This window comes from Xenopus laevis, chromosome 4L (assembly GCF_017654675.1).
Source record: "Xenopus laevis strain J_2021 chromosome 4L, Xenopus_laevis_v10.1, whole genome shotgun sequence".
Classification (NCBI taxonomy): Eukaryota; Metazoa; Chordata; class Amphibia; order Anura; family Pipidae; genus Xenopus; species Xenopus laevis.
This window is the reverse complement of record NC_054377.1, coordinates 93,448,608-93,463,007: the sequence shown is the minus strand read 5'-3', so window position 1 is coordinate 93,463,007 and position 14,400 is coordinate 93,448,608. Positions and strand designations below refer to the sequence as shown.

Below are 14,400 nucleotides of genomic sequence, written 5' to 3'. Positions count from 1 at the left end.
TCTGCAGGGAAACAATCATACTTTATAAACAGCAGGGGGAGCTCCCTCCTTACTTCCAAGCCACGCAGAACTAAAGCTTGTCCTGGTTTGATGATTCATGACGATCCCTAAGCAGCTGAGACCACACTTGAGCATGTGCACAATCTTGGTCTTGCAAAGATGTTTAACAAAGATGGTGACCCCCTGTGGCCAACTTTGAAAACATAATCATTTGTTTGATTATGCTTGTGGTGGAGAAAGGTCATGTTTAGTACACAAAATACAGCATTTCTAGCCTCATTCTATTTTAGACTTTACTTGTCCTTTAAGGAACATTAGTGAAATGATCTGCCACTTTGTCTATACTGCTTCCTGTGTGCTGAAGGTGTTAGCAATAGACACATACTGGCACATAGTGATGCACCACTCTCACATACTTCTTTAGGGCTGAAAGTCTCAATAGGCATACTGACCTGCCAGTACAGTAAACTAAAGAAGTATGGCGTCACTACGTTCCAGTACGTGTATTGCCAACACCTTCAGCACACAGGCAGCAGTATAGACCAAGTGGCAGATCATTTCACTAATGTGCCCAAATATTACTGCTACGATTACTCATTTCCTGTAATTTAATGTTAATGGTTCAAATGTCTGGCTGAATGGTTGGCCCCCACACATTTTCACCTCACCAAATCTGGCCTTTGCTGCAAAAAGTTTATTCTATGCCAGTCTTATAAATCAATGCATGGTTGCTAGGGTAATTTGGATGCTAGCAACTGGATTGCTGAAATTGCAAACCGGTGAGCTGCTGAATAAAAAGCTAATCTCAAAAGCCACAAATAAAAATTGCAAACTATCCGAATATTACTTTAAATCATAGTAAAGTTAACTCAAAGGTGAAAACCCCCTTTAATAGAAAAGAAACTACATCTAATCAAGAGATTGTATGTAAACAGATTTAAAGGGGACACGTCACCCAAAAAAAAGTATTCATAATCCTATTTTATCACATCAGTCAAGCAAAATGACCTTAAATTACAATATAAATTTGAATCTTGTTTTTCAGTTGGGAACTCATAATTATAGCAAGCAGGCGCCATTTTGTGGACACTGTTATTAAAGGACAAGGAAAGGCAAAAAAATAAAATCCCATTTTCACTTTCTTTAATGAAAGAAATCTCTCCAATATGCTTTAATTAAAAGGTGTACTGTTTTTAAAAGAAACCCGACTATGCAGTGAAATTCTCCCTTCATTTACTTCTGTGGATAGGAATTGTTAAATAGGTTTACATTTTTAAGTACAAGGGACGGTTTTATTATAGAGAAGTGTGCCCTAGGGCTCCAGCATTGGCACTGGTAAAGTGAAAGTGAAATATTTGGAAAGTGTAGCTATTTGGAGTTAAAAAAAAAAAAAAAGTTAGTGGAGGGAAGTTATTTCCTGGTACTATTGACTTGTCTGACCAAGAAAAATAAATAAATAAATAAATTCACTGCAGAAAGGCATAATTATGAACCACATATTTTGAAAAGAATAATAACAATCTAGGTGTTTTAAAAGAAGCTTGAATTTTTATTTGTAAGTTTCTTTTAAACAAAGACATGAACACTTTTTTTTTAAAGCGGTGCTAGTTTCTAGTATGATATTCCAAGTTGCTTGATAGTCTTTGCGTCTAGTGTAGGTTCAACAGTGTGTTGCAGAACTGCCTGTAGAAGAGTAGGAAAGAACTATGAATATTAGATGGTAAAACTAGAATGGTCAGCATTTAGACCATGGAATCAGTGCTTTGTTTGTCATCTCTGTCTCAGTGAGAGAGTTCAAAGTGATTGTCATCATTTAACCACAAGAAAGTTACACTACAAAGAATCAATCTTACTTACCATTGTCATTTAGCAATGGTTATTACCTAGAGACAAAAAAAATAAAAGTTAGAATACCAATACAAAGCTGCCACCACTTATGTTATCAAGCTCAACCTTTTATGTCCATATAAAACCTGCCAGTTGGATGGGTTTTCTATAATGACACCTGAGTGTGAAGTATACAATCTAACAGATGAGCCAAAAACTAGGTCCCTACCACAACACATGTATAGGACTCCTCTGATGGCAGACATGCTAAACTGCTCAGCTTATCAGTGTAACCTCAGAAAATTTGGAACGGTTAAAAAGTGAAATCAGTAGTTTCATATGGCAGAATCATTTTCATCATTGGTTACAGGACATTTAAAGGCCCAACTACTGGTATTTTCAGACAGGCATGGCCGAGCCATCTTCAGCATGAATACTAAAGGGGAAACAATGCGTCGCCATATGCAGCCATTAAAGGTGTTGTTACCATACAAGCACAAGAGTTCACTTTGAAAGATTCCTATATTACAGAAAATGCTGTAAACACCTAGCTTTTTACACTGGTGTGCATAAGCATATTGCCCAGAATACAGGAGATCATGAAAACATCCAAAATTGCTGCACTGTGTGCCTGTACACCAACATATGTTGGTTGTCTTCAAGCAGAATTTATAATGGAACAAAAAAACACCCACTTGTATGTGGGTTAATACAGTCAGTTTGCCACAAATTAATTCAATTCAATATTGATTCAATCCAATATTTTGAAAGGGCAATATGTATTTGCCCACCACAGAAATGCAATGTGCCCTTTGACCAGGTCATGCAGGGTGTTATAGACCTTTAAATAAAATTAGTATTGTGTAGACAGTGAGACAATTTGCAACAGGTCTTCCATTTATGGGTTTTTGGCCATTAAAGCTCTGTTTAGCAGCTCTGGTTGCTTGGGTCTTTACCCTAGCAACCAGGCAGTGGTTTGAATGAGAGCCTTGAATATATGAATAGGAAGTTGAAAGTAACATTGTATAGGGGCAGTGACCCTATCTGAAAGCAGAAGAGAATCAGAAAATAACTGAATAAAATCATGAAGACCAATTGCAAAGTTAATAGGAATAGGCCATTCTAGAACATATTAAAAAATAGTGGTAAAGGCAAATTGCCACTTTTATCAATCATAAGCCCAACTGTTACAGATTTTATCATGGAAATCAAAGAAAGGGGGAAAAAAAATTTGAAGTCACTTACTTGCCATACACTCTTCTAGAAAACCTGTAACAGATTTATAGAATCAATGTCTTCCCAACATCAAAGTAATGTTAAATTTCTACTGTGTATCTTGCCATATACTCCCCCAGCAAGAGCCTGTAACAGATTTATAGAACGTCTCCCCAAAGAGTAATGTTAAATTTCTACTGTCTGTATCAGTGTGGGGTCAGGTTATCCTCAGAGGAGTCAGAGACCTGATTCAATCATCATCATTTACAGAACAGTGCTGTGGATTTTTATACACTTAGAAATCTGCCATAAGGTTATTTCTGTCTCAAGCAAATTATTGATCTGATTAAAAGCCTGAAGTAATATAATTTTGACTCATTAGATCCCGTCACTCTAAATATGCAGAGGCCAGGCAGTTTACAGAGCATGTTCTGAGGGCCAACCAAGTAATCTGATGGGGGGGGTGAACAGAAGCAGACTGACTAAGTTGGAGGACAGACTTTATAACCCCTAATAGTTTTCTATGTATGATGCAATGTGTTCAAGGCTTTTGTTGAATGAGACTCTACACACACTATAATTGTGTTTAGCCTACAAATCTAATGTTGACAGAATTAAATTAAACGGTTATTCCCTACTGTTCCAAGTAATGTTGGTGTTCTAGTGAAAACCAAGCCATTTGTCAATATGTAAATGTATGGAAGGTTTTTTTATATCCCCCCCCCAAAGACTTAACAGGCTTGTCAAGAATCTTACCTGTACAACAGGCTCCATATATTTGTAGATATTCAAGAAACAAATGGCTGGAAAAAGAAAAGAAAAAAAATCAAAGTGTGAAGCTGACAAGATGTTGAAGACTGTTACCAGGTTAAGCACTCATTATAAAGGCAGTATCTGCCACAGCAGCAAAGATACATCAGATAGGAGCGAAAGATTGTTCTTCACAAGAGGTCAGCTGAACTATGTTTTCATCACATGCATCTTGCTCCAGCAGGCATCTAAAGTATTTTATGGTGTTAAGTCACTTACCAGTGGCTCAGTTGTGTTGCACCTAAAAAAAAAATTGATAAATAAAAACCAGAGCTTTAAGCAAAAGGCTGTCGTAGCTGTTTTCCTGCAAGCATCAAGGATTAATATAGAAGACATGCTTTTTGATACATCAGATAGGAGCGAAAGATTGTTCATCACCAACACTCTGCTGAACTATGTACTCATCATTGTATTCAAAAGGCTTGCCTAGCAATTTCCAGGGGGAAGAAAAAAAAAAATTACCTTATTCCCCCCAAAAAAAGTGTTGAACCAGAAGTCAGTTTCATAGTACATTCCCTGTAAACAAACAAAGGATGTCAAATATAAGGCTTTAAAAGCCAGCTTATTTCCTTCCTCTGAGACATGCACAGTTATCAGTTATAGTTTGTCTATCACAGGTTTCAGAGAGATTCCCATTGTAAACAAAAATCACATACTGCAATCAAGGATTAAGTTAAATAAAACATTACTTACAGTACAAAGGATTCATCTATTCTCAATCTGGGGAAAAACAAAAAAAAGCTTTAGAAACACCTTAAGAGCATTTGTTGCATTACTAACAATGCCTCTCAGGGAATGCACAAGTTAAGAGTACACAAGCCTCAGTTTTAAAAAGTTGTCAGAAATCACTCCTGTCCACTACTCTTTGAAGCATCATTGGCAGACAAAATCTTTGCATATCAAGTTGGTCAGTTTTTGCAAGTACTCACCCAATATGATTTGGCTGCATAGGAATTCCTGAACAGAAGGAGCCACACACTAAGTGGGTTGAAAAAGAGGCGCATTAGGACATACAAGTCTACAATATAAATGCAGCATTTGGACAATCAAGGAAAAGTTCTATAGCAAGGATGCCTGTTTTTGGAGCGAGGCACATGCCCTCTCCACGAGAGTCAAACTGCACTTCAGATGCCAAATTAAACAAAGATCCATTCACTACAAACAGAACAGCACAATCTATACTAGATTTATGCCAAAACCCAATCCTGCCCATTAGTTAATTGTACCACTAACCACATCATGAACTAGAGAACTAAAGGTAGTCAAGACAAGAGTAGCCGATTCCTCAGAAATAATGGAACGGTTAGGGATAATATCATCCTTATCATTTGGCAGAATCTCTTCATCACAGGTTACCAGCAGTCTTGTCTTTATTGCTTAGGCTTTAGAGGTAAATGCCTAGGTTGCAATAGACCTTTAACAGATAACGCAGGTATGACAGGAGTTTCAGAACACTGGTTTAGCAACAGATACACTGCTTATCCAATAGCTTTACCAGGGTCTACAGCTACTGTTTAGATAATTTGATATTCACTTTCTCCACCATAATTTACATATTGCCATTTTCCAATTACTTTTAAAAAAAAAAATTACATAGAAATACACTCACCAATATATACATTGTTGTGCAGACCTAGAACAAAAAGTCATAAAATTAGACTCAAGAATCCAAATGTCAAATTGCAATTTTATAACCGACAGGGTCAGATCAGTGTTTATACTTCCACATATTGACTTCAGGTCAGACATTTGAGACATCATTACAAACCCTCATCAAATCAGCAGCGTTACAGGGAAATCCAAACCCACAAACACTCTTTCACCATAAACAACTACTTCGATTCACTATCAGGAAATTTGCTATGACACTTATGCACCTGAGGGATATCCACTACAAGCATAAACCTGAGGGATATCCACTACAAGCATAAACTACCATACTGGAATGACCTTGAAATGAAAGGCGTGTCATTACCTCTTCTTCCATTGTCGCACTGAAGTTAATCTAGTTCATCCTAAAGGGGGTAAAAAAAATATAATAAAATGACAACTAAATCCTATGCCATCAGGTTATAAAGTTAACAAAACCCCAGAGTCAGATAGAGCTAATTACAGACCTCCATGGAAATGTCAAGCCTGTTAATTCATCATATTATGAGGCAACACTAATCTTATTTTAATCTTTGCCCATTTCTTCCTGAACATATTTAATAATCTCAAAAACACCTATGACAGTCAGAGGCCTTAAAGGAGCAGGAAAGGCTTGGTTCACTTTCAGTGCCAAATGTTAAGGCACCCCCAAGCGATTGTATGGACTTACCTGAAACTCTGGGCCATTGCTCCTATCAGCAGAAAACTGCATCAGCCTGGGGTTATACCAGAGAGCACCACTGAGCAATCCACTTCAGTATTCTCCTTTCTTCAAACTTTCTGGGGCAAACACATGCGCAGTTTGACTAAATAGCCGACTTTAGTTTAGTTAAGCATGCACTGGTATAAATCTTGGGCTGGTGCAGTTTTCGGCCGATAGCACTGGCCCAGGGTTTCAATCTATACGATCATGTGGAAGTGCCTAGCATTGGACATCCTAGAGTGCACAAAGTGTTGCCATCTCCTGTAAAGCCATAAATTGGATCCTTAAGTTAACCAATACTCAAGTGTTGCTTGCAAGACCCACTGCCAAGTGGTTTTTGGAACAATCCAAGATAAGCTTATGAAGTTATACATCTAGAAATGAATGTACCTGCTACCACCCAATGACCACAAGTTCAGATGCCCAAAATCAAGATATATTCAGTCAGACATGTGCAAATGACTAGTAAGTGTTTTCGCATGTTTGTAGACAAATGCTGCTGAATGTTACTTACGGACAAGCTCAAGTTGTTCCAGAGTCTTCACATCTTATCCACAGCCTTTTCCATGCACTGGCTGTAAACAAGAGACAATAATGTATATGTTGCACAAGACCACTGCCTAGATAGACTTTTGAAAAGCCAACACATCAGATAGGAGCGAAAGACAAGTTCATCAGTGTTAGTCTGCTGAACTATGTGTTCATCATTATGTCAGACATTTTGCCAGCAATACCAGAAAAGTCTATTATATTGGTGCATTTAAAGTGGACCCGTCACCCAGACATAAAATTCTGTATAATAAGTCCTTTTTAAATTAAATATGAAATCCAATTTCTTTTTTTTATTAAAGCATTCATAGCCGTTGTAAACGCATTTAAAAATATCAGCTGTCAAATATTGTCTGCCCCTCCTCTATGCCAGTGGCATAGAGGCGGGGCAGACAATTACTTTCACTTTCCATTCAGCACTTTCTAGATGTCACTGCTCTCCCTGCATTCCCCCAGCTCTCTTAACGATTTAATGGTGTAACCAGGGCATGGGGATGGATATTGGGTCCCTGTCCCCTGGTGCACAAACAAGATTCTGAGATGATACAAGGCTTCTCTTAATAACAAGTTCCACAAAATGGCTCCTTCCTGGTTGCTATAATTATGAGTTCCCAGACTGATGGAAACCATATTCAAATAATTTATATGGTGTAATTAAAGTTCATTTTGCTTGACTAACATGATAAAATAGGATTTGGAATAATTGTTTGGGTGACGGGTCCCCTTTAAAAAAACATAAAAAAAAGTGTGATTCTAGCATAGCTGTAGGCATATTTCAACACTGGTTTTAATTCCCCAAGTGGGGCACAATTACATTTGGAAATAGCCACCTTTAGTGAGGCAAAATATGAACATTGCATTAGTAACCTGTAACCAATTTACACTAAACTGTAGATTTAGCATTTAAGACTAACCTGTTCACTGTGCTGCAGGTCTGCTTCAGTAGTATATTTCAATGCATCCTAATAAAAGAAAAAAAGCAAGAAGTTAGAAAGAAGACATTTAAGGCAAACAAGTTTTAAAGATTTTCAGCTGTACTGGCTCAGTGCGAAGAGTTCCCTCATCATTGTTCGGAGAGATTCCCATTGATAATTCAAAATCATCATACACAGTACAGGAAACATAAGCTAGCATATCTACAAATGCCAGCACTAAACACTGAAGAAGTCTGAAGAGTATATTCTGCAGCAAAGCAAAATGCTGAAACATTTAGAAACTTAATTAGTCCTACAACAGGTTTTACCTGCAGAGGAATATCAATGGCCTGCAACATTACTTTAGATTGCAAGCTCTATTGAGAAGGGCCTTCTGTTGCTTTTATCTTGCAAGTTATGTATTGTATAGGGCTGCAGAATATGTTGGCACTTTATAAATGAATTAGTCCAAGTCAATCTGACAACATTACTCTGCAATCTGTTACATACCTTTGAGCGGTCTCATGACACTGCAGATCCCAAGCATAGACTTCTGAAGGAAAAAAAAGTGTAATGTTACAGTAGGCAGTGCTATTGTAACCAAAATGAACACCAAATGACTACTAATGCCTCAGATACAGATAAGGTGGTTTGCTATCTCATCATTCCTGCTGTCAAGAGTAGCAAATAATTGTCATCCTTGTGGCATTAAAATTTCCATATCAAAGTAAAGGCATTGCTTATTGAGCACATGTTTACGCAAATGGAAGTTCTTCATTTTTGAAGGACCAGCAAAAATTTTAAACTAAGTCTCAAACACTTAGATTTAATCAGTTTCCCCACTTGTTATTTGTTTGAGATTAACCGATCAGGTCATCTGGTTGGCCATTTCAAGGCATCATACTATTTATTTTCAAGTTTTAGAGGGGATCAAGTGCCCCCTTAAGCATGAAATTCCTAGTGCTTTTTCTTTACATAGAGTATTTAATGCAGCACTTTAATTGATCCAGCTTTGTGCCAGCATGTCTAATTCTATGGACATTTACCTAAACCTTTTTACAGGCTAAGCACCTAAAGGGACATGCACCAGGACATCACATTGACTACTGTGACATGCTAGATTTAATTTAGGAAAAATTTTACTTTCAAATTTGCATTAGATGGGGCATATACTATAAAAGGACATTTTAGTACTGGACACTTAAGTGTTAAAGGGGTGGTTCACCTTTAAGTTAACTTTTAATATTTTAAAGACTGGCTGGCCTGTGCTAAACAGCTTTTCAATTGGCCTATTGCTTCTATAGTTTTTGAATTATTTGCCTTCTCGTGACTCTTTCCAGCTTTCAAATGGGGGTCACTGAGCCCATCTAAAAAGATGCTTTGTAAAGCTACAATTGCATGATCACGGCTACTTTGTTACTCATCTTTGTATTCAGGCCCTGTCCAATTGACATTCCAGTCTTATTCAAGTCAGTGCATGGTTACTAGGGTACTTTGAACCCAAGCAAGCAGATTGCTGAAATTGCAAACTAGAGAACTGCTGGATAAAGAGAAAACTCAACCACAAAAAAAAAAGTTTAAGCCAAATTCTCAAAATATTGCTCTACATCATACTAAAGTTAAATTTAAAGGTGAACAAACCCAACAGAGACTGTCAGGTTTTTTTCCCAGCCAGACACCACTAGTCTTTCCATTTTCTCATGGTCACAAGGTAGCCACTGAGATGTATGTATGTATGTATGTATGTATGCATGCATGCATGCATGCATGTATCTCCTTGAGGGCAAAGCACTATACAACAGGAGATGCACGAAAAGTGGAATATTAGTGATTTTCCAATGCCTGAGCATGCACAATCAGCAATATATGCACTAACCCCCAAAACTAACAAGTCCCTATTAAATAAGCCTACAGTTTCAGCAGAACTTACATTTTCAGGCAGGTATTCTTTTGTCAGCAGACAAGCCTAGAAGAGAAAGCAATTTTGTTATCAGTGACAGGTCTCAAAACTCTACAAGGAGTATTTCTAATTCTGATGTATGTCTATAGTATGACAGGCATGAGAGTGCAGAAGGACACGGGGCAAATACAAAGCGCTCGAGGCAGAGAGTCGCAGAGGTGACCGTGTGGCCTGGGCACAAGTCGCTGTTGCAAGACGCAGCCCGATCAGAGAAGTTGGTAAACATCACGGTACTCAGATGTCCCTACCAACATAATTTTCATCATTCTCAGGCGTTGGAGCATTTGGAGAAAAAACGCATCCTGTTGCTGGGACTACCGTGAGGAAGCCATAAATATATATTATTATATAATAATATTGCAAGGCTACATATAACAAGAAGCCCGAAGAGTTCTATAAAGGAAGCAGCAACACTGTCACACGCCGAGAGGCAGTAAAAGCCCTGATGCACTGTACGAGAGCTCGGCCTGAGCAAGGCACGTCTGCACAATCCCTCTCCATCCGCACGCCAGCATGGCCCGACAAGCGCAACGATACACATCTCCCTTACAATATTGGTTTAGATTACTAACTATCTATAAATGGAGTAGAATATCACAGGCCAAAGGCACAACCCCAACACTTCACTCACCATGGCTGAGTCCAATCCCGGATACGACAGCGCACAAAGAGAGAAATGGAGGCGGCGAGCTGGTCATTATATACCCAAGTCACCGGAAATCGCCCCGCAGCTATGGCTCGCCCACAGGAAGCTATTTTGTCAGCTACAAAGTCCGCCTAGCGCATGCGCCTATTTTACACTAAGGGAAGTCGGAAGTCGTAAAACAAGCAGTACTCGCTGCCTGTCATAGATGATTATAGCTTGAAATGGCGATCTGCTTAGCCGACGTATGACCAACGTGCTTTTACCAAAAAAGTTAACAAAAAAGTAAAATGGAGAGAGGCACTTGTGCTTTCTAACATGGAGCTGTAAAAAGAAATACAGGTTCTAGAGATGAATTTGGGCTGGGGATGCTGCAGCTGCACAAAGCTGCTTCATTTGCAACGTCTGCCCAACCTACTGTCCCTAAGCATGATGTATATAAAGCTGACTCCATAGCAGCATCTCTGTGCAATGCACGTTCTACTCACTCCTCAGACTGGCCCACCGACCACTACCTCTAGACCACTGACAACTGAAAATCCATCTTTTTCCCCCACATATGGAGAGCGCTCCCACTTTTGTGTGGTAAAAGCCGCAAGGAATAGGGCAAATTCCCCCAACCCAGCTCTCTTATGTATGTCCACCCTGCTTATGAATATAAGGTTATGTAAGTAAGGTTACCGGTATATAGGCATCAATTATGAAGCTGATAAGTTTGCTAAATCCTGTCATATGTTGTGCTAATTGTAAGCAAAAGTGGATATTGTTTTAAATGTTGTACTGGATAGCAGCTCTAGTGTAGCAGCTCCATAGTAGTATACAAGCGCCTTTTCTTTTACAACCCTGTATTTCTCTTCCATTATAACAGTTAGACCAGGGGTCCCCAACCGCCAGGCCGTGGACAGTCTTCAACTGGGCCACCGAGCCTAGGGGCAATTAACGCGGTGCGCCCGAATTGAACGTCTGCACTAGAGATGCCACCCGGCGGGTATTTTACCGGCCTAGCCGGTAAAACACCTGCCAAGGCTGTTATTACAAATTTACCAGCAATGCAGTTGCCGGTAATTTGTAATACCCTTTAAAAAAAGCCCCTGGCCTGCCCCCAATTCGCACAGAACTTACTTTTTCCAGCGATTTGGACATCTCTGCGATGTTGCTCTGCCCCTTTTGCGGCACGCCACATAGCCCCGCCCCCTTTTGCATCATGGACCGCCCCCTTTTGGTGCCCGCCCCCCACTGGCCGGTAATATTTTTTAGTAAAGGTGGCAACCCTAGCCTGCACACCAAACTGGATGCCGGCGCTACAGAATTGGACGCCCCTCCCCCGGCCTCCGGGGCAAAAATGTTTGGGGACCCCTAAGTTAGGCTAAAGCCTGAAACTTGTCAAGTGGGTCTGTGGTCATGTGTGAGTGTGACTCTCAAAACTGTATGACTCAAATGGGGTCAAGTGTAGTGCAGCTCCGGAAGAATCCATAGAATCAACTTATAAAGCCTTTATTGGTTTACATGGCTGGAATCTCCAACAAGCAACAACGTTTCAGTCCCAAACACTGCCCTTCCTCAAGTTGAGAACATCTGTAACATCTAGGGTTGCCAACTGGCCGGTATTTTACCAGCCTGGCCAGTAAAAATGATGGTTGATCCTAATGTTATTAATAGGGAAGAAAGATAAATAGATAGGAATAGGGTTGCCAACCTTTTCCAGAAAAAAATACCGGCCTTCCTATCTATTTATCTTTTTCCCTATAAAGACTGAGCAGATCAACGACAAATCTAGGAGAATGGGAACTGCATCAGGCAGCCTTTTACTTTACCAGGAAAGATAGGGACCATTTTGCCTAGACCTGATAGCTTCAAGCAGGAATGCGAAAGTAGCAACCTTTGTGTCCTGGACTACAGACCAGAAGTCATTAATGACTTGTTTTACCAATATTTATTGAAACTGTATATGAATTAGGGCCTCATGGGCCCCTATACCTCCAGGCCCCCCTGCAGCTGCAGGGTCTGCTTCCTCTGTAGTTCCACCCCTGGCATACCTATTCCCTCCCATCCCCTTGCTTCCAAGGGTCCTGAAAAAGATAAAAAAGGATCAAGCAGAAGTAGTACTGGTAGCCCCCTGGTGGCCAAGAAGGTCGTGGTTCTCCCAGATCATGATGCTCTCCAAAGACAGTCCACTCAAGCTTCCATGTCTGAGAGATCTACAGGGCGAAATAATCCACCCTCACCCAACCAAATGGCCATTGACGGCATGGCTCTTGAAAGGCTGAACCTGGCCTCATCAGGACTCTCAGAAGGCTCCATTTTCCAGGTTGTTGTTTGGGTTTCATAAGGCTTAAAACCAAATAGAAAGTTCAGACCCGAACAGGCCTTACAAAAACTGATATACAATAAACCTAAGAATCATGAAAAAGCATGAATCTATCAAATCATTGGGATAAGCTTACCGCTTTCCAAGTTGGGCCCGAGTGCTCATGCCCCAGACCTTCAGCATAGGGAAGTAATTCACAACAAAAATAGCAGTTAGGCAGGCACCAGTCTGAAGCATCCAACAGAAATAGAGTCCAAGAGCCCAAAAATTTGAATATAAAAATATGATACTTTATTTTACACTACATCTAAAAGAATAATGCCTGACGTGTTTCGTGTCACGCAGGGACACTTAATCATAGGCTAAAATTTAGAAATACACACAAAGTATTTAAAGGAGAGGGAACCAATGAGAAATCACTAAGGCAGAGTTAGTAAAATTGTCTCAAAAGTAGTTATCTCTAGTGGCCAATTTGTAGAATACACATAAATGGATAAAAACATTTTTTATAATATTGTATTGTGTCCCTGCGTGACACGAAATGCGTCAGGCATTATTCTTTTAGATGTAGTGTAAAATAAAGTATCATATTTTTATATTCAAATTTCTTGGCTCTTGGACTCTATTTCTGTTGGATGCTTCAGACTGGTGCCTGCCTAACTGTTATTTTTGTCTTACAAAAACTGAACTGTTCGGGTCAAAACTGAAAAGGTGGCAACCCTACCCCAACCCTAAACCTAAATGTTCACTGGGAAACAAAGCAGTAACTGAACTGCAACTTGTCCCTACCAAATGCCTTTATTGTACGATCCCTACATTTTTAATAATATAATGTATTTTCAAAATGTGCCCTGATTTATGTACAAACCAATCTCCAATTTTGTGTGCCAACCAGGGATACAAATATGGTTCATATACAAGCAGAAGACAGAAACCCCCAGACAACAACCACTATTTAAAGGAGTTGTTCACCATGAAATCAACTTGTAGTAAAGAGTGTAATTGGTCATCATTTTTTATTATTTGTGTTTTTTTAGTTTTTTTTATTCAGCAGCTCTCCAGTTTGCAATTTCAGCAAGCATCAGGTTGCTAGGGTGCACATTACCCTAGCAACCATGCATTGATTTGAACAAGAGACTGAAATATGTATAGGAGAGGCCTGAATAGACAGATGAGTAATAAAAAGTAGCAATAACAATACACTTGTAGCTTTACAGAACATTTGTATTTAGATGGTGTCAAAATTACCTGTTCAGGCAAGGTCCTACCACTGCTGTGACAAATTAAGGGGGTTAATTACTAAAATCTGAATTTAGCTCATATTTTATTGTAAAAAAAAAACCACGACTACACACTCCCATGCCCACTTTCAGCTTATTTATTAATAAGAAACTAGATTTAATTGGAATGCTGAAAAACTAGATAAAATGGAGCTAAAATCTGAATTGATCTAATTGTTTGGTGTTTTTTCCCAGAATCACTCAAATTTTTTGAGTTTTTGCAAAAAAGTCAGATTTTCTGGCTAAACCCAGCACAGACCACGAAAACTTCAAATTGAGATAGGGACCTCTGCCATGACTTAAGCTCCCCATAGACGCGACGATTCTTCTTGCCGAATGACCGATTTTAGGGAAGTCCGACCAATCCTTCGAAGTTATCATGCGGTTAGTGGTATTCAAACGATCGTACATCTTACGATTTTTCGGCCGACATCTGTCGGGAAATTGATCGGCCAGGTCAAAAAATCTTTGTCGGTCCCAGTGCAATCTATCTATGTTTGCAGGGCCAAGCAGGCAGCTCCCCTTTGTTTTCCTGGCAAAT

The 14,400-nt window shown here is 39.4% G+C and overlaps 1 long non-coding RNA gene and 9 other non-coding genes across 11 annotated transcripts; all 10 read right to left on the bottom strand.

Annotated features, from left to right (window-relative positions):
* Window positions 1-1,526: 1,526 nt before the first annotated feature.
* xetrov90011961m.L lies at window positions 1,527-10,384 on the bottom strand. Of its 2 annotated transcripts, XR_001935357.2 has the most exons (15): window positions 10,260-10,384; window positions 9,599-9,634; window positions 8,179-8,221; window positions 7,669-7,716; window positions 6,720-6,780; window positions 5,828-5,867; window positions 5,462-5,485; window positions 4,782-4,830; window positions 4,546-4,572; window positions 4,315-4,368; window positions 4,072-4,093; window positions 3,799-3,845; window positions 3,073-3,096; window positions 1,858-1,883; window positions 1,527-1,683 (listed from the first exon to the last, which is right to left on the bottom strand). It is a non-coding gene; the product is annotated as a Xetrov90011961m L homeolog (long non-coding RNA). The 2 variants fall into 2 exon arrangements; XR_001935358.2 differs by lacking the exon at window positions 4,315-4,368.
* Window positions 2,119-2,193, bottom strand: LOC121403538. The gene has a single exon (XR_005967389.1). It is a non-coding gene; the product is annotated as a small nucleolar RNA SNORD47 (small nucleolar RNA).
* LOC121403541 lies at window positions 3,951-4,026 on the bottom strand. Its single transcript, XR_005967392.1, has one exon. It is a non-coding gene; the product is annotated as a small nucleolar RNA snR60/Z15/Z230/Z193/J17 (small nucleolar RNA).
* LOC121403542 lies at window positions 4,194-4,268 on the bottom strand. The gene has a single exon (XR_005967393.1). It is a non-coding gene; the product is annotated as a small nucleolar RNA snR60/Z15/Z230/Z193/J17 (small nucleolar RNA).
* LOC121403561 lies at window positions 4,670-4,734 on the bottom strand. Its single transcript, XR_005967412.1, has one exon. It is a non-coding gene; the product is annotated as a small nucleolar RNA SNORD75 (small nucleolar RNA).
* Window positions 5,134-5,206, bottom strand: LOC121403539. The gene has a single exon (XR_005967390.1). It is a non-coding gene; the product is annotated as a small nucleolar RNA SNORD47 (small nucleolar RNA).
* LOC121403559 lies at window positions 5,557-5,618 on the bottom strand. The gene has a single exon (XR_005967410.1). It is a non-coding gene; the product is annotated as a small nucleolar RNA SNORD78 (small nucleolar RNA).
* LOC121403543 lies at window positions 6,846-6,921 on the bottom strand. Its single transcript, XR_005967394.1, has one exon. It is a non-coding gene; the product is annotated as a small nucleolar RNA snR60/Z15/Z230/Z193/J17 (small nucleolar RNA).
* On the bottom strand, window positions 7,790-7,868 carry LOC121403518. Its single transcript, XR_005967370.1, has one exon. It is a non-coding gene; the product is annotated as a small nucleolar RNA SNORD79 (small nucleolar RNA).
* Window positions 9,826-9,905, bottom strand: LOC121403540. The gene has a single exon (XR_005967391.1). It is a non-coding gene; the product is annotated as a small nucleolar RNA SNORD74 (small nucleolar RNA).
* Window positions 10,385-14,400: the final 4,016 nt, after the last annotated feature.